Genomic DNA, 19,216 nt, shown 5'->3' with positions numbered 1-19,216 from the left:
GGACTTCAGCTGTGTGAATAGGGCCTGTGGAGAGAGAGTTGGATGACTCAGAACCACCCCAAGAATTAAATGGGGAATTCCCGGCTGAATGGCTTACTAACAGGGAGTTGCTGGATCTTCTATTTTAATCCCACCATCCCCATAGCTGAGAGGGTGGGAGTGGTCTGTACTTACAAGTGTGAAATGCCTGACTCTATCTTCCAAAGTCATTTGGTGACACATGCATAGGCTCTGCCTTCATGGTGAGTCAGAACCTCTAGAACTCTGGAAGGGCTCACATTACAGATGAGGGGATTGGGGCCCATCCCAAGAGAAATTTCTCTACATAGAGTCACCCTGGTACTATCTGCTCATTCATTGTTTCTGGTCTTAGGCCAACTACACCCGCTCTGGATGATTGTGGGTAAATGGCTTCACACTTCGGTTCTTCAGTTTGCCTTTGTGAATGTGGGCTGAGAGTCAGACTAGCTGAACTACATGGGGTTCTTTTTTTAAATTTAAATTTAAATTTTTTTTATTATGTTAGTCACCAAACAGTACATCATTAGTTTTTGATGTAGTGTTCCACGATTCATTGTTTGCTTATAACACCCAGTGCTCCTTGTAATAATACCCATCCTTAATACCCATGCTCCTCCTTAATACCCATCACCAGGCTAAACCATTCCTCCCACCCACCTTCCCGCTAAAACCCGCAGATTGTTTCCCAGAGTCCATAGTCTCTAATGGTTCATCTTCCCCTCTGATTCCCCCCCTTCATTTTTCCCTTCCTTCTCCTAATGTCCTCCACGCTATTCCTTATGTTCCACAAATAAGTGAAACCATATGATAATTGACTTACTCTGCTTGACTTATTTCACTTAGCGTAATCTCCTCCAGTTCCATCCATGTTGATGCAAATGTTGGGTAATCATCCTTTCTGACGGCTGAGTAATATGGACCACATCTTCCTTATCCATTCATCTGTTGAAGGGCATCTCGGCTCGAAGGGCATCTCGGCTCCTTCCACAGTTTGGCTATTGTGGACAATGCTGCTATGAACCTTGGGGTGCATATGGCCCTTCTTTTCACTACATCTGTATCGTGGGGGTAAATACTCAGTAGTGCAATTGCTGGGTCATAGGTAGCTTTGTTTTTAACTTCTTGAGGAAACTTCACGCTGTTTTCCAAAGTGGCTGTACCAGGTTGCATTCCCACCAAGAGTGTAAGAGGGTTCCCCTTTCTCCAAATCCCCTCCAACATTTGTTGTTTCTTGCCTTGTCAATTTTTGCCATTCTAACTGGTATAAGGTAATATCTCATTGTGGTTTTGATTTGAATTTCCCTGACAGCTAATGACATTGAAAATTTTTTCATGTGTCTGTCAGCCATTTGTATGCCTTCTTTGGAGAAGTGTCTGTTCATGTGTTCTGCCCATTTTTTGACTTGATCGTTTGTTTTTGGATGTTGAGCTTGAGAAGTTCTTTATAGATCTTGGATACCAGCCCTTTACCTGTAATGTCTTTTGCAAATACCTTCTCCCATTCTGTGGGTTGTCTCTTGTTTTGTTGACTATTTCCTTTGCTCTGCAGAAGCTTTTTATTCTGAAGAAGTCCCAAAAGTTCATTTTTGCTTTTGTTTCCCCTGCCTTTGGAGATGTGTCTTGAAAGAAGTTGCTGTGGTCAATGTCGAACAGGTTACTGATGGATTCCTGTCTCACATTGAGGTCTTTCATCCATTTAGAGTTTATATTTGTGTAGAGTGTAAGAGAATGGTTGAGTGTCATTCTTCTGTATGTAGCTGTCTAATTTTCCCAGCACCATTTATTGAAGAGACTATTTTATTTTGTTTTTTTCCCATTGGAATTTTTTTCCTGCTTTGGTGAAGATTACTTGACCATAGAGTTGAGGGTCCATTTCTGGAGTCTCTATTCTGGTCCATTAATCTATGTGTCTGTTTTTGTGCCAGTACCATGCTGTCTTGGTGATCACAGCTTTGTAGTATAGCTTGAAATCAGGCAACATGATGACCCCAGCTTTGTTTTTCTTTTTCAACATTTCCTTGGCGATTTGGGTTTTTTCTGGTTCCACAAGAATTTTAGGATTGTTTGTTCCAGCACTTTGAAAAATGGCATTGGTGTTTTGATCAGGATGGCGGTGGAAGTATAGATTGCTCTGGGTAGCATAGACATTTTAACAATGCTTAATCTTCCAATCCATGGGCATGGAATGTTTTTCCATCGTTTTGTGTCTTTTTCAATTTCTTTCATAAGTGTTCTGTAGTTTCTAGAGTATAGATCCTTTACCACTTTGGTTAGATTTATTCCAAGGTATCTTATGGTTTTTGGTGCTATTGTAAATGGAATTGATTCCCTAATTTCTCTTTCTACAGTTACATTGTTACTATATAAGAAAGCAACTGATTTCTGCACATTGATTTTGTGTCCTGCCACATTACTGAATTGTTGAGTGAGTTCTAGTCATTTGGGGTGGAGTCTTTGGGTTTTCCACATAAAGTATCATGTCATCTGAGAAGAGAGAGAGCTTGACTTCTTCTTTTCTAGTTTGAATGCTTTTATTTCTTTCTGTTGTCTGATTGCCATTGCTGGGACTTCTAGTACTATGTTGAACAATAGTGGCGAGAGTGGGCATCCTTCATGTTCCTGATCTTAAGGGAAAGGATCTCAGCTTTTCCCCAATGAGAATGATATTCACTGTGGACTTTTCATGGATGGTTTTTATGAAATTAAGGAATGTACCCTCTATCCCTACAATCTGCAGAGTTTTAATCAGGAAAGGATGCTTTATTTTGTCAAATGCTTTTTCTGCATCAATTGAGAGGACCATATGGTTCTTGTCTTTTCTCTTATTAATGTATTCTATCACACTGATTGATTTGTGAATGTTGAACCACTTTGCATCCCAGGAATAAATCCCACCTGGTTGTGATTGATAATCCTTTTAATGTTCTGTTGGATCCTATTGGCTGCAATCTTGGTGAGAATTTTGGCATCCATATTCATCAGGGATATTGGTCTGTAATTCCCCTTTTTGATGGGGTCTTTGCCTGGTTTTGGGAACAGGTAATGCTGGCCTCATAGAATGAGTTTGGAAGTTTTCCTTCTGTTTCTATTTTTTGAAACAGCTTCAGGAGGATAGGTAGTATTTCTTCTTTGAATGTTTGGTAGAATTCCCCAGGGAATCTATCAGGCCCTGGACTCTTGTTTTTTGGGAAGTTTTTCATTACTGCTTCAATCTCATTGCTAGTTATTGGTCTATTCAGGTTGTCAATTTCTTCCTGTTTCAGTCTTGGTAGTTTCTTCCAGGTTGCTTAATTTATTAATTTCTTTCTTAATTTCTTTCAGGTTGCTTAATCCATTTCTTCCAGGTTGCTTAATTTATAGGCATATAGTTGTTGATAATAATTTCTAATAATTGTTTCTATTTCCTTGGTGTTAGTCGTGATTCCTCCCCTTTCGTTCATAATTTTATTAATGTGACACCTTTCTCCTTTCTTTTGGATAATTCTGGCCAGTGTTTTATTGATCTTATTAATCTTTCCAAGAACCAGCTTCTAGTTTTATTGATCTGCCCTATTGTATTTCTGGTTTCTAATTCATTGATCTCTGCTGTAATGTTAATTACTTCATTTCTCATGTGTGGCTAGGCCTTCTCTGTTGTTCCCTCTCCAATTCTTTAAGGTGTAAATATAGACTGTGTATTTTAGATTTCTCTATTTTTTTGAATGAGGTGTGGATGGCTATATATTTCTCCCTTAGGACTACCTTTCCAGTGTCCCATAGGTTTTGGACCAATGTGTTTTCATTCTCATTGGTTTCCATAAATTGTTTAAGTTCTTCTTTGATTTCCTGGTTAACCCAAACATTCTTAAGCAGTATGGTCTTTAGCCTCCAAGTGTTTGGATTTCTTCCAATTTTTTTCTTGTGATTGAGTTCCAGTTTCAAAGCATTGTGGTCTGATAACATGCAGGGAATAATCTCAATCTTTTGGTATTGGGTGAGATCTGTGACCCAGTATGTGGTCTATTCTGGAGAAAGTTCCACGTGCTTTCAAGAAGAATGAGTATTCATTTGTTTTAGGGTGGAATGTTCTGTATATATCTATGAGGTCTATCTAGTGCAGTGTGTCACTCAAAGCTCTTGTTTCTTTGTTGATCTTCTGCTTAGATGATCTGTCTATTGCTGAGAGTAGAGTGTTGAGGTCTCTTACTGTTTGTGTATTATTATCAATATGAGTCTTTGTTTTGGTTAACAGTTGGTTTGTGTAGTTGGCTGCTCCCATGTTGGAAGCATAGATATTTACAATTGTTAGATCTTCTTGTTGGATAGAACCTTTAAGTATGATATAGTGTCCCTCTGCATCTCTTACTACAGTCTTTAGCTTAAAATCTAATTTGTCTGATATGAGAATTGCTACCCCAGCTTTCTTTTGAGGTCTGTTGGCATGCCAAATTGTTCTCCATCCCCTCACTTTCAATCTGGAGGTATCTTTAGGTTCAAAATGAGTCCCTTGTAGACAGCGTATGGATGGGTCCTATCTTTTTATCCAATCTAAAACCCTGTGCTGTTTCATGGGAGCATTTAGGCTCTTCACATTGAGAGTAACTATTGAAAGATATGATTTTAGTGCCATCATATTGCCTGTGAAATCCCTGTTTCTATAGATTGTCTCTGTAAATTTCTGGTCTATATCACTCTTGGGGTCTTTGTTCTTTTATAGAATCTCCCTTAATATTTCTTGCAGGGCTGGCTTGGTGGTCACATTTTCTTTCATTTTCTGCCAGTCTTGGAAGCTCTTTGTGTCTCCATCCATTCTGAATGACAGCCTTGCTGGATAAAGTATCCTTGGCTGCATGTTCTTCTCATTTAGTATCCTGAACATGTCTTGCCAGCCCTGTCTGGTTTACCAGGTCTCTGTGGACAGCTCTGACATTATTCTGATGTTCCTCCCTCTGTACATAAGAAATTTCTTCCCCCTTGACACTTTCAAGATTGTTTCCTTGGATCTAAGACTTGCAAATTGTACTATTATATGTCGTGGTGTTGATCTATTCTCATTGATCTTGGGAGGGGTCCTCTCTGCCTCTTGGACATGAATGCTTTTTTCCTTCCCCAGATGAGGGACGTTCTCAGCTATGATTTGCTCAAATGTATCTTCTAGACATCTCTCTTTCTCCACCCCCTCGGGGATCCCAATATCTGATATTTGAATGTTTCATTGAGTCACTAATCTCTTTCAGTTCGAGAAGTTGGCTTATAATTTGTTTTTCACATGCCACCTCATTTTCCTTCTTTTCTTTCTATCATCTTATCCTCTAACTCACTAATTTGTTCTTCTGCTTCATTTACCCTGGCAGTCAGAGCATCCGGTTAAATGGCATTTCTTTCATAGCATTTTTAAATTTGGCCTGATTAGATCTCATTTCTGCTCTTAGAGATTCTATATTGTCATTAATATTTTTCTCAAGCCTAGACATCACCTTGAGAACTGTTACTCTGAAGTCTATCTCTGACATCTTGCTTACATCCATATCCATTAGTTCTGTGGCAGAGGCCACAGTCTCTGATTCTTTCCTTTGTTGGGGGTTCCTTCTCTTAGTCATTCTGTTGAGGGGTGGTTGAGGGAATGTACAGTGTCCAAATTATTGACCACGACCCAAGCAAAATGCACCTGTTTTATAGGGACTTTAGTGTTGTGGGACTCTTGTTCTTCCAGCCTGTCTTCTGGGGGAGGGGCCTGCCACACTGTTACTCAGGCAACTCTGTTTGGGCAGAGTTGCCCTGCCCCCTGTGGGGGGGGTGGGCTCAGTGAAAATCGTCTTTTGGGGGGCTTTTTTCCTCTGGCTGCTTTCCATGTCTCTTCTGAGGGTCAGAGCAGAAGTGACTGTATCCAAACCTCTGTCTCAGAACAGAGAGATTTCAGTCTGCTCTTCACTGAGCTCTCCAGGCCACACTGTCTTCATTTCTGTCTGTGCTGCTAAAAACCCACAGCATCCTGGGTCGTGCATCCTACAGCAGCTCTCCCAAACCTCATTCCCAGGGCTGGGCAGTCTCTGCCATTTGTGCTTCTAAAACTGATAGTTGCCCCCAGTTTGCACATGCGCCCCCGTAGCTCTAGGTTTCAGTCTGGGGGGCTGTCCTAAATTCCTTTTTCTGATGCTACCAGTGTGCAAGTCTGTGCCCAGTCCCCAGTGCAGGAGGCTTTTGCCTTCCCAGTGCAAGTTCACAGAGGCTCCCTCTCTCTTCTGTTTATCTTCTGGTATCTGCCCTCAGAATCATGGCTCCCCACTTCATACCTCACAACCAACCACTGGAAATATTCTGTTTGTAGAGATCCAGATACATCTTCTTACATCTCAGGCTATTTTTGTGGGTGTTCAGAATGATCTGGTCGATATCCAGCTCAATTCAGGGGACCAGTTGAAATAGGGTCCACTACTCCTCCACCATCTTTTCTCCTCCCCTCCATGGGTTCCTTAAAGAACACTCAAAGACTCAGTTGGGCAAGAAAATTGACTGGGATGTTTATTCCATGAGAGTAGGGGTTTTGTCTGTTCTGCTTATTATTATCTCTTCAATACCTAGATTGGTGCTACATTGTAGGAGCTCAAAAGGTATTTATTGAATGAATCCGAGAATAAATTGAACACTCAATGGATAATCTTTGTTTTCAATCCTAGAGATAGAATTAAAAATTATAAATTAATAAGTGAAAGAAGCAGAAACATCAACAGTAGCCCTGTGCCATTACAGAAATATCAATATGCATGTAGGGGGAAGGCTTGGGACAGCAAAATCCAATTTACGAATGGACTGAGCAAACTTAGCAAACTCCAGTATCTTGATTCACACTGACCCTCCTTGTGTTACAGGATTTTTTCTCCTTCAGTGCCCGAGGCTCTTGGTCACTTTGCTTTGAAGAATGACTAACATAACATAATAATAATAATAATAAAGTGAAGAATGAAGAGGTAGACCAGACAGAGTTGTGGGCAGCAAAGCAAGATTTATTGAGTAATAGCAAAGTGATAGTATAAAGCTCCCAAGGAGGGAGGGGACCTGAGAGCGTTGCCACTAGAATTTCTAAGTCTAGGGGTTTTTATGGGCTTGTTGGTGGGCTGTTTTAATCTGATTAATCCTCCTTGCACCTGTCATCACCTGTCATCCAATCAGGTTTTTATCACATGGGAAAGGGTGGAGGGCTCCTTCCATGGTGGTGTAAAATCCTTTTAAGGGTGGTTTCCTTTTAGGGTAGGGGGCCCCTTATCCCTGCCTGCCTTCCAACTATCCTTTGTCACTCAGTATTCTTCCACCTGGCCATCCCTGTCATTATAGATGTGACTCTAAATTCTTGAGATTGCTCCTGATTCTCTTTAGAGACACTGCTCCTGCCTAAAAAATGACTATGTAGTTTCTGCCCTTCCTTCTCCTGGGAAGATTTCCCAATGGAGATGACTCTCCAGGTCAGGGGCTGTAACTCCACAGGCACATAACAAAGGACCAGAGAACTCCATCCTGGGAAACCCAGAAACAGAGCATTAACAAAAGCCTTTGACCTCCCACCTTTTGAGGGAGAAGGTACACCAGAGAACTCCTTGGTCATGGCTGGAAAAGGGAGAGACTTTTCTGTAAAGCTGATAAATACCATATCAGGGTAAATTTCCTCCCATGAGTGCATTTTGCTACAGGGTCATCAGGATAATATTGTTATACTCTCCATGTCAGCTGCATCTCTGTGTAATTTGCATGTTCCGCCAGCTACTCCACTCTGATCCTGAGAAACGGCTTGGTCTGTAAGTGACAGTTTGAAAGGAATTAGCAATCATTTGCCAAAGTTGGGCCTGGAACCACTGGTTCCTCACACCATCCCTCTGTCTCATCTTTCTGTTAAAAAAAAAAAAAGTTTATGACGCTTGTTAAAGATGGTGAGGAAGACTATTCAAGAGGGACTTGTACAATGGGGTTTTGCAATGGAGGTGAAAGATTGGGTTCAACTATGAATACAAAGAAAAGTGGGTATTTATGGCCAAGGGATATAGTAGAGGCAGTGAATGGAAAATTACCAAGAGGAAACATCAAAGCTAGGGAGATTCCTGCTATGCAGACTCAACAGGATTCTTGGGCAGGCAGGCCAGTGTGATAAAATATTGAAGGTGGGGGATGATGAATTTGATCAGATAGCCAGGGTGAGAAATTTTTGCCAAAATGACCCAGCAGGATTGTTTGCTAAAACTGAATTAAGCAGGCCAAGGACAGAGCTCAAGGTCAAGGCCTACTCCAGAAGAGAGCTCGGAGGAACTTGACTCAGGTTTGGTTAAAAAGGAAGCTTTTATCACCTGCAGGTCAGAGACTCCTAGAGGCAAAGAGTCCTTCCAGGTAACACTGGGACAGACATGTCTATGTATCGAATGTGTTGTTCCTACTTCAATGTTCCTCTGGCCCTAACTGATACTGAGGCATTATACTGACTGCATTTGAACACTTATTTGATGCAACGCAGAGGTTGTCAGAGTATGTCTCTGAACTAGCACTATCAGCATCATTTGGGAATTTGTTAGAAATGCAAACTCTTTGACCTACTTTATCAGAAGTTATGGGAGTGGGGTCCTACAATTTCATTTTAACAATCTCCCAGGTGATTCTGATGCTTGGTCTAAGAGCCACTTTGCAGGACAGTCTCAGTCACACAAAGGCCTTAAGAGAAGCTTATAACTTAGGGAGGCTTGTGTGGCTTAATTGAAAAAAGATAGCTTCAGTAACAGGTTTCAGGCAAAAGTAAGTTCAAACCTTTCCTCTGCTCTTCTCACAGTTGGTGATATTGGGCAAGAAACCAAAAAACTCAGATCCTTGGTTTCCTCCTTTGTAAATCAAGGACAACACTTCCGTGTTCTGTTTACTTTGCAACTTTGATAGGAGGATCAAAGGAGACTCTACAGGAGGAAAAAAAAAATGTTTTTTATACCACATTCTACAGTGTGTAGAGTAGTGGCAGTAGAGTAGTGGGTTTGAGGATAAATTTTGGAACTAATCTGCCTGGATCAGAATTTCAACTTTGCCACTGCTCAGAGGTGGTCTTATGGGGAGTTAACTAATCTTTCATTGCATTAGTTTCCTCATCTATAAAATGCAGACTGATTTATACCAATCAATGTGGGTATTCAATTAATTAATATTAGTTAAGCACTCAGAACCATTCCTGGCACATAATAAGTGTCAAATAAAGGTTTGCTATTAGGATTATGATTATGAATTCCTGCTATTTTTCAATCTGAGTTCAATAGCCATCACAGGTATAGGATACTGTATTGGTCCTTCCTAGAATATCAGTGGAATCATAAGGTGTGGGACCTGGCAGGGGCTGTAGATGCTTCCCCTTTTCATATAGCTACTACTCACTGAGAATCCACTCCATGCCAGATTCCACTGTGGTAAGTCCTCCACACAGCTTCTCTAGTTCTCATGGTGATCCTATAAGATTAATATAATTCCCTCTTTTATAGATGAGGAACCCAGGCTCAGGGAGATTAAGAGAATTGCCCATTTCAAATGATGAGATGGCAGAGCTGAAATGAACTCATATCAATCTAGCTCTAAATCCTACCCCACACGCCACGCAATTTTTTGGTATATAAATGTAGAAATTTGTATATTACAGAGGTGAGGTAATTGCCTAAGAACCAAAACCAGTGTACCTAACTCCCATTTAGGTTCCTCCTGGGTCTGTGTTTTCCAAATGCTAAACTAGAAATGAATGCCAAGACAGAGGCTGGGAAGATGACATAGTAAGAGGCCCCTAAGCTCATCTCATTCCATGGGTATTTAGATAACACTCACATCAGCATATATAACCAAAAAATGACCCAAAGATTAGCAGAACAAACTCTACAAATAAAGGTAGAGAAGAAGCCCATTAAAGAGGGTGGGAAGGGCGGAGATGTGGTGTGGACAAAACAGACCACAGTTATCCATGGAAGGCATGGAGCTGTAGGTACAGAGAAGGGAGAGAAACAGCCTATCACATTGGGGAGCAGGTATGTGTAAAACAAATCCCTATAATATTGGCTTTGAAAGCAAGAGGGGCTGAATTTCCTGAGTTCTTACAACCAGCAGGATTTAAAGCCTGGAATTTTAAAAATCGGTGGGCTCAGCTCTAGTAGAACCCAGAGGGTGATAGGAATCTGAGTCCCTGCCCTTAAAGAGACAGCATGACAAACAGCCCATGGAGATATAGTCCAGAAGCAACAGTTTGAAAAATGTCTAGGGCACATGAAAGGGAGAGTAGTTTGCTCATTTTATAGTGTGTTCCAGAGGGGCAGGGGTCATTGAGGGATTTCTCTAAGAACGAAAGAGATGACAAGTACCAATTCCTTCCCCCACCCTCCAACATGAACACACAATCACCTGCAGGAGCCAGCTCAGAACACATATCACTACCTGACTTGCTTACACCAAGCCCCTCCCCACCCCCATATTTTTTGGTGGATCCACCCTTTGCAGTCACCCTTGTCTCTGCCCTGGTGCTGTGAGTCCCTCCCGCAGAAGATTGATGCAAACCTTACCAACATTGCACTTCCCAACCTGCACATTTTGGGGGCTTGAGTCCTGGTGGCAGCAGCAGGCAGGGACCTGTGGAAGGCTGAGGCACACCTTGCTAAAATTCTGTGTCCCAGACACTTCGCATGCTTTGCAGATCGTTCAAGGCTGACCCCCATCCCTGTGGCAGTGATGGATGTCTCATTGTGCTAGCAGACCAGCCCACACTATGCATTCCACCCCAGGTGGGGACCAAACACTGTACACAACAGGCAAAGAGAACTACAGCAGGTGACTGCACTGAAGGATAAAGCAGTCAAGACACAACAGCAGGGCACACTTAACATACATAGGAGGCACCCCTGAAGTGCCAGTTTCTGGTAACAGGGGACACTGCATTACAGAGCACTACAGGACCTCTTCTTCATAAGACCATTACTTTTAAGAAGACGAAACATAGCTGACTTTCTTATACGCAGAAACAGACACAGACAGGCGAACTAAGGATACAGAAGATATGTCCCAAATGAAAGAACTAAAAACCACAAGAGACCTAAGAGACTAAGTGAAATAGATAAAAGTAATATGCTTGGTAGAGAATTTAAGTAATGATCATAAAGATACTCACAGGACTTCAGAAAAGAGTGGAGGACATCAGGGAGACCCTAACAAAGAGATAAAAAAGAACCAATCAAAGATGAAGAACATAATAAATAAAATTTAAAATACACCAGTAGCAGGCTAGAAAAAGCAGAGGAACAAATTCCAGCAACCTGGAAGACAGTGGAATAAAAAGGAACCAAGCTGAGCAGGATAGAGAAAAAAAAATTATGCAAAATGAGAATAGACTTAGGGAACTCAGTGACCCCATAAGCATAATAACATACACATTATAGGGATCTCATAAGAAAAGAGAGAAAAGTGGGCAGAAGATTTATTTGAAGACATAATAGCTAAAAACTTCCCAACTCTGGGGAAAGAAACAGAAATCCAGATCCAGGAGGCAGAGAGACCCCCCCCCCCAAAATCAACACCAAAACACATAATAATTAAAATGGCAAAAAGTAGTTATAAAGAGAGAATTTTAAAAACAGCAAAGATATAGTTAAAGTGCTGAAAGAAAATAAAATCTGTAGCCAAGAATACTCTATCTAGCAAGGCTATCACTCAGAATAGAAGGAGAGATAAAGAGTTTCTCAAACAAACAAAAGCCAAAAGAGTTCATGACCACTAAGCCAGCCCTACAAGAAATATTAAACGGGACTCTTTGAGTGGAAAGGAAAGATGATAAGAAAGAGAAGAAAAGTAAGAAACACAAATGCAGTAAAAATAAGTATATCTATAAAAATCAGTCAAGGGATTCACAACATAAAATAGTGTAAAATATGACATCTATACCTAAATCATGAGGGGGAGAGATGGGAGAGGAGTAAAGAATAGGTTCAAGCTTAAGTGGCCATCAACTTAACATAGACCGTCATATGCAGAAAAGGTTATATACAAACCTAATGGAAATGACAAATCAAAAACCAGTAATAGATATACAAAAAATAAAGAGAAAGGAATCCAAATATATAAGTAAAGAAAGCCAGAAAACTAAAAGAAAGGATCAGAGAAGAACTACAAAATAACCACAAAACAAGTACCGAAATGGAAATATATACATATCTATTAATAGTTACTGTGAATATAAATGTACTAAATGGCCCAATCAAAAGACACAGGGTGACAGAATGGATAAAACAAGATCCATCTATATGCTGCCTAAGAGAGACTCATTTCAGACTTAAAGAGACAAACAGATTAAATGTAAGGGGATGGAGAAACATTTGTCATGCAAATGGATGTGGAAAAAAAAAACAGGCTAACAATACAGACAAAATAGTCTTGAAAAGAAAGCCTCTGACAAGAGACAAAGGACATTATATAACACTAAAGAGGACAACCCAAAAAGAAGATATAACAATTGCAAATATTTATGTGCCCAACATGGGAACACCCAAATACATAAGATAATAACAAGCATAAAGGAACTAATCAATAATAATATAATAATAGTAGGGGACTTTAAAACCCTACTTAAATCAACGGACAAATTATCTCAGCAGGAAATGAAAAAAGAGTGGCTTTGATAGATTTAACAGATATATTCAGAACATTCCATCCTAAAACAACAGAATGCATACTTTCAAGTACACGTGGAGCATTCTTCAGAATTAGATCACGTATTAGGCCACAAAATAAGCCTCAACAAATTAAAAAAGATCTAAGTCAAACCACGCATCTTTTGTGAACATAACACTAAGAAAGTAGAAATCAACCACAAGAAAAAATCTGGAAAGAGCACAAATATGTGGAGGTTAAAAAACATTCTACTAAACAATACGTGGGTCAACCAAGAAATCAAAGAAGACATAAAAAATTACATGGAAACAAATGAAAATGAAAGCACAATGATCCAAAACTTGTGGGATGCAGCAAAACACTTCTCAGATTGACGCTTATAGCAATACAGGCATACCTCAAGAAACAAGAAAAAAATCTCAAATAAACAACCTAACCTCACAGCTAAAGGAGCTAGAAAAAGATGAACAAACACAAAACCAGCAGAAGGAAGGAAATAATGAAGGTTAGAGCATAAATAAATGATATGGAAACTAAAAAACAAAAACAAAAAAAACCAACCACCCCAAAAACCCAAAACCAAACCAAAACAAAACAAAACAGATCAAAGAAATAAGAGGTGCTTCTTTGAAAAGATCAACAAAATTGATACAACTTTAGCCAGTCTCATCAAAAGAAAAACAGAAGACTCAAATAAACAAAATCACAAATGAAAGGAGCTGTAACGTTTAACACCACAGAAATACAAACAACTATAAGAGAATATTATGAAAAGCTATATGTCAACAAATTGGGCAACCTAGAAATGGATACATTCATAGAAACATATAACACACCAAAACTGAAACAGGAAGAAATATAAAATTTGAACAGACATACCCAGCAAAGAAATTGAATAAAAAAACTCCCAACCAAAAAAAAGTTCTGGACCAGACGGCTTCACAGGTGAACCATTAATACCATTTTTTGCTTAAGATTTTCCAAAAAAATTGAGAAGGAAGGAAAATTTCCCAATTCGTTCTATGATCCAGCATTACTGTGGTACCAAAACAAGATAAACACACCACAAAAAAAGAGAACTACAGGCCAACTCTTAACTCTAGAGAACAAACTGATGGGTACCAGTGGGGAGGTGGTACGGGAGATGAATTCAATGGGTGATGGTGGTAAGGAGTGCACCTGTTGTGATGAGCACTGAGTGATGTGTGGGATCATGGAATCACTATATTGTGCACCTAACCTAACAACACTGTGTTAACTAACTGGAATTAAAATAAAAACTTAAAAAAAGAGAGAACTATAGGTCAATATCTCTGATGAACATAAATGCAAAAATCCTGAACAAAAGCATTAGCAAACTATATAGAATAATACAGTAATAAAATTATTCACCACAATTAAGTTGGGATTTATTCCTGGGATGCATGTGTGGTTCAGTATTCACAAATCAATCAACATCAACATAATAAAGGCCTTATATGAAAAAGCCACAGCTAACATCATACTCAATGGTGAAAACTAATAGCTTTTCCCCTAAGTTCAGGAATAGGACAAGGATGGCCACTCACTGCTTTTATTCAACATAGTACTGGAAGTCCTAGCCACAATAATCAGACAATAAAAAAGAAGTGAAAGGCATCCAAATTGGTAAAGAAGTAAAACTTTTCACTATTTGCAGATGACGTTATAGTATATACAGAAAACCCTAAGATTCCACAAAACTACTAAAACTGATAAAAGAATTCTGTAAAGTACCAAAATAAAAAATCAATGTACAGAAATGTGTTGCATTTCTATACACTAATACTGAAGAAGCAGAAAGAGAAATCAAGAAAACAATCTGATTTATAATTGCACTAAAAATAATAAAATACCTAAGAATAAACTTAAAGTGGAAGACCGATATTCTGAAAACTATAAAACGCTGGTGAAAGATATTGAAGGTGACATAAAGAAATGGAAAAGCATTCCATAGTCATGGAAGAATAAATATGGTTGAAATGTCTATACTAACCAAAGCAATCTACACATTAATGCAATCCTTATCAAAACACCAACAACGTTTTTCATAGAACTAGAAGAAGCTGTCCTACAATTTGTATGGAACCAAAAATGATCCCAAATAACCAAAGCAATCTTGAGAAAGAAGAACAAAGCTGGAAGCATCACAGCTCTAGACTTTAAGTTGTATTACAAAGCTGTAGTAATCAAAACAGTATGGTACTTGCATAAAAATAGACACATAGATCAATAGAAAAGAAGAGAAAGCCCAGAAATAAACCCACAATTATATGGTTAATAAATCTTTGACAGAGGAGGCAATTATATGTGATAGGAAAAAGACAGTCTCTTCAACGAATGGTGTTGGTAAAACTGGACAGCGATGTGCAAAAGAATGGAACTGGAGCACTTTCTTACACCAGACACAGAAATAATTCAAAATGGATTAAGAACCTAAATGTAAGAACTGAAACTATAAAAATCCTAAGAAAGAGCATAGGCAATAATATTTCTGTAATCAGCCATAACAACATTTTTTTAAATATGTCTCCTGAGGCAAAGGAAACAAAAACAAAAATAAACTATTGGAACTACATCAAAATAAAAAGCTTCTGCACAGCAAAAGAAACAAGCAGCAAAACTCAAAGGCAACCTACGGAATGGGAGAAGTTCTTTGCAAATGACATATCTGATAAAGGGTTCTTATCCAAAATATATAAAGAACTTATACAACTCAACACCCAAAAACTGAATAATCTACTTAGAAAATGGGCAGAAGACATGAACAGATATTTCTACAAAGAAGACATACAGATGGCCAACAGACGCATGAAAAGATGCTCAACATAACTCATCATTAGGGAAATGCAAATCAAAACCACAGTGAGATATCACCTCACACCTGTCAGAATGGCTAAAATAAAAACACAAGAAACAACAGGTGTTGGTGTGGAAACCCTCCTGCACTGTTGTTGGGAATGCAAACTGGTGTAGCTACTCTGGAAAATAGTATGGAGGTGCCTCAAAAAGTTAAAAATAGAGCTACCCTATGATCCAGGATTCACAAACTGTTGGCTATGAAAACACTAATTCTAAGGGATATATGCTCCCTTATGTTTATTGCAACATTATTTACAATAGCCAAAGTATGGAAGCAGCCCAAGTGTCTATCAATAGATGATGAATAAAGAGGATGGGATAGATAGATGATAGATGATAGATAGATAGATAGATAGATAGATAGATAGATAGATGATAGATAGATGATAGATGATAGATAGATGATAGATAGATGATAGATAGATGATAGATGATAGATAGATAGATGATAGATGATAGATGATAGATAGATGATAGATAGATGATAGATGATAGATAGATGATAGATAGATAGATAGATAGATAGATAGATAGATAGATGATAGATGATAGAGCAAGCAATATTATTCAGCCATAAGAAAGAATGAAATCTTTTGCAACAACACGGATGGACCTAGAGAGTATAATGCTAAACAAAATAAGCCAGTATGTGAAAGGCAAATACTATATGATTTCACTCATATGTGGAACTTAGGAAACAAAAGAGATGAACAAAGGGGAAAAAAGATACAAACCAAAAAATTATAGAGAACAAACAGATGGCTAGCAGAGGAGAGGTGGATGGGGATTAGTGAAATATGTGAAGGAAAACTCTTGTCTTGAGGAGTACTCAGTAATGTATGGAACTGTTAGATCACTATATTGTACACCTGAAACTAATATAGCATGGTATGTTAATTACACTGGAATTGAAATTTAAAAAAGAAGGAAATGCCATGCCAAAAATTAGTTTTGTTTTCATTACACACCTTACATTCTTGTGTAGTTCTTTTGGTTGTGTTTGTGTTTTATGGTACATATCCTTCTCTCAAACACCCCTCTGTTTCCAAGGAGGCCGATGGAGGTCTGGGTTGGAATGATGGTGAGCAAGCTGAACAGAGAATACAGGAGGAGGGTTGAGTCTTTCTCCAACAGTTTCCAAATCTGGATGGTCTCATGAGGGTGAGATGCCTTTCTCAAGTCTTGAACCTTTAGACACTTGGAGAAGCACATTAGAAATACTATAAAAGTGTGATCATTGATGTGTCTCTCCAATTGCATATCCATCCATCCATTCAACTGCCCATCCATCCCTCTATACATCCCTTGATTATAAAGCAACATTTTCATAACTTTGGTCCTTGTTATTCACTTGACCTGGAACCTTCTTTTCTGAGAGGTCCAGATGGTTTATCTCCATTCATTCCCTCAATTTTCTCAAATTTCACTTGCTTAGAGAAGCCATCCTGGACTACCTTTTTAAAAATAACAACTCTTCTAATGTTACTCTCTATCATCCTTATTCTACTTTATTTTTCTTGATATCACTGGCTGATACTATTTTTTAATATTATTTTGTTTAGAAGAGGACAAGGAATTTATTTTTTTTATTTTTTTTTAAAGATTTTTTAATTTATTTATTAGACAGAGATAGAGACAGCCAGCGAGAGAGGGAACACAAGCAGGGGGAGTGGGAGCGGAAGAAGCAGGCTCACAGCAGAGGAGCCTGACGTGGGGCTCGATCCCATAACACCGGGATCACGCCCTGAGCCGAAGGCAGGCGCTTAACCGCTGTGCCACCCAGGCGCCCCAGGACAAGGAATTTATTAATTTCATGAAAGATTATATGTTATATCCTACCCTAAATCAGTACTAGATATGAAATAAATTCTTAATATATATATTTGTTGAAGGATTAAGTCAAAGATTAAATGAATATTATAGCTAAGTATATGGTGCTTTAAGAAAAGTCCTTTGGAAGATTATATGCTTAATCTCAATGATGAGACCACTGATAACATCTTCTTAATTAATACTCACTTACGTTTAGCACCAACACATGGTAGACATTTGAATACATTTACCTCTAATTCATTTTGTGATGTTGCAAGGAGAGTAATGTCATCCTCACTGTTAAGATGGAGAAAATAGTGTTTCCCAAAGTCATCTTAATCCTAAATGGCAGGTCTGGGCTGCTGACTCAGTCCATCTGTGGCCAATTTACTTTCTTCTACTCAACTCTGACCCCCATCCCAGACCTTCTGTCAGGGAAGCTTACAATAGTTCTTTTAAGAGCTACACATGGAGACCAGTCCCATCACATGGTGGTCACTTTGACCTATGTTTATCTTTAGCAATTTCATCACCAGCATTGTTTTATTTGGTACTAGATGATTTTAACTGCTTCCAAAAAGCAAATACCCCAACAAAAATCAAATCTTTGCTTGAAGATAGGAATTAGTGTACTTCTGAGGCCAATTCCAAGGGGGCTGGTCCCCAAATGGTCATGACAGTGACCCACACAGGGGAAATGAGGGAGGGAAAAATGGACTGAATTGTACAAATTATCTTGTGTTTATCTAAAAAAAAAAAAAAACTTACACACTTTTCTCCAGACTTTATATTGACTATAATGGGTGATGATCTGTGTGGATTTCCATAAATAAACTGAAACAATGGGATGTTTTTCAAGCAAATACTAAATATGTTTTACATATTATTTATTTTATCAATACAGTCACAGTGGAATGAATGATATCATCTCTGAGATGTAATAGAAGTCTGCCCATTCCTGAGGTTCCTACCAAAGCAATGACTTGTTTTTTAAAAGTTCTAGAAGCAAAGGAACTGAACCATGATTCAAAGATCACTCCTTCTAATATTTTTACCTTGTAAAATGAAATGTCTCACTTGATCAAAATATTTCATTAACATGCTGTTGATGGAGAAATTCAGTTTGGTTTAGTGGAAAAAAGAGACTCTTTATAAGCACTATTGCACTGCTAGATCCACCAGATTTGAAGAGGTATCACAATATGGTAGAAAAGCCAAACTTACAGACCCTTTCACTAGAATGTAACAACAGCTTCTCTACAGGGCACTCTCATTATAGAAAAGGGGATATAACCATTGGGGCTAGAGAAATTCTGGAGAAGATAGAGGATGTACCATTGGGGTAAGAGAAGTACTGGAAAAGATACTTGCATTGAATCTTCAAAGATGTTAATAAGAACAATAGTAGTTAACATTTACTGAGCCCTTGGTGTGGGCCAGACACTGAGCTAAGTGTTTAAACACTTTTTCTCATTTTATTTCCACCATGGACCCATGAGTTAAGAGTTTTTATTCTTCTCATTTTATGGCTGTTGCCATTGATGTTCAAGATCATTTTACTAGTATCAGGTACAACTGAAATTCAGACCCCGATCCAACTGAAGCCAAACTTTGTTCTTTGCCTTTATTCTTAGGGCAGGAGTTAACCAAACAAGGAGGCTCTCCAAGTAAGAGAACTGCATTGGCAAAAGCATGGAAGTGTGAAATAGTGACATGCTTTTTATATGAAAAATAGTTTCCCTAAGTGTCTTACATAAACTAATATGTTTAATCTGCCTAGTAAGCCAATAACATAAAATCTCCAGTAAATGGATGCAAAATCTACAGCACCAAAAGGTTAAATACTTGCCCAGAGTCACATTGCTAGTAA

The sequence above is a fragment of the Ursus arctos genome, unplaced genomic scaffold (genome assembly GCF_023065955.2).
Source record: "Ursus arctos isolate Adak ecotype North America unplaced genomic scaffold, UrsArc2.0 scaffold_22, whole genome shotgun sequence".
In the NCBI taxonomy this organism is placed as follows: domain Eukaryota; kingdom Metazoa; phylum Chordata; class Mammalia; order Carnivora; family Ursidae; genus Ursus; species Ursus arctos.
The sequence above is the reverse complement of the archived record's forward strand: the minus strand, read 5'-3'. Positions refer to the sequence as shown.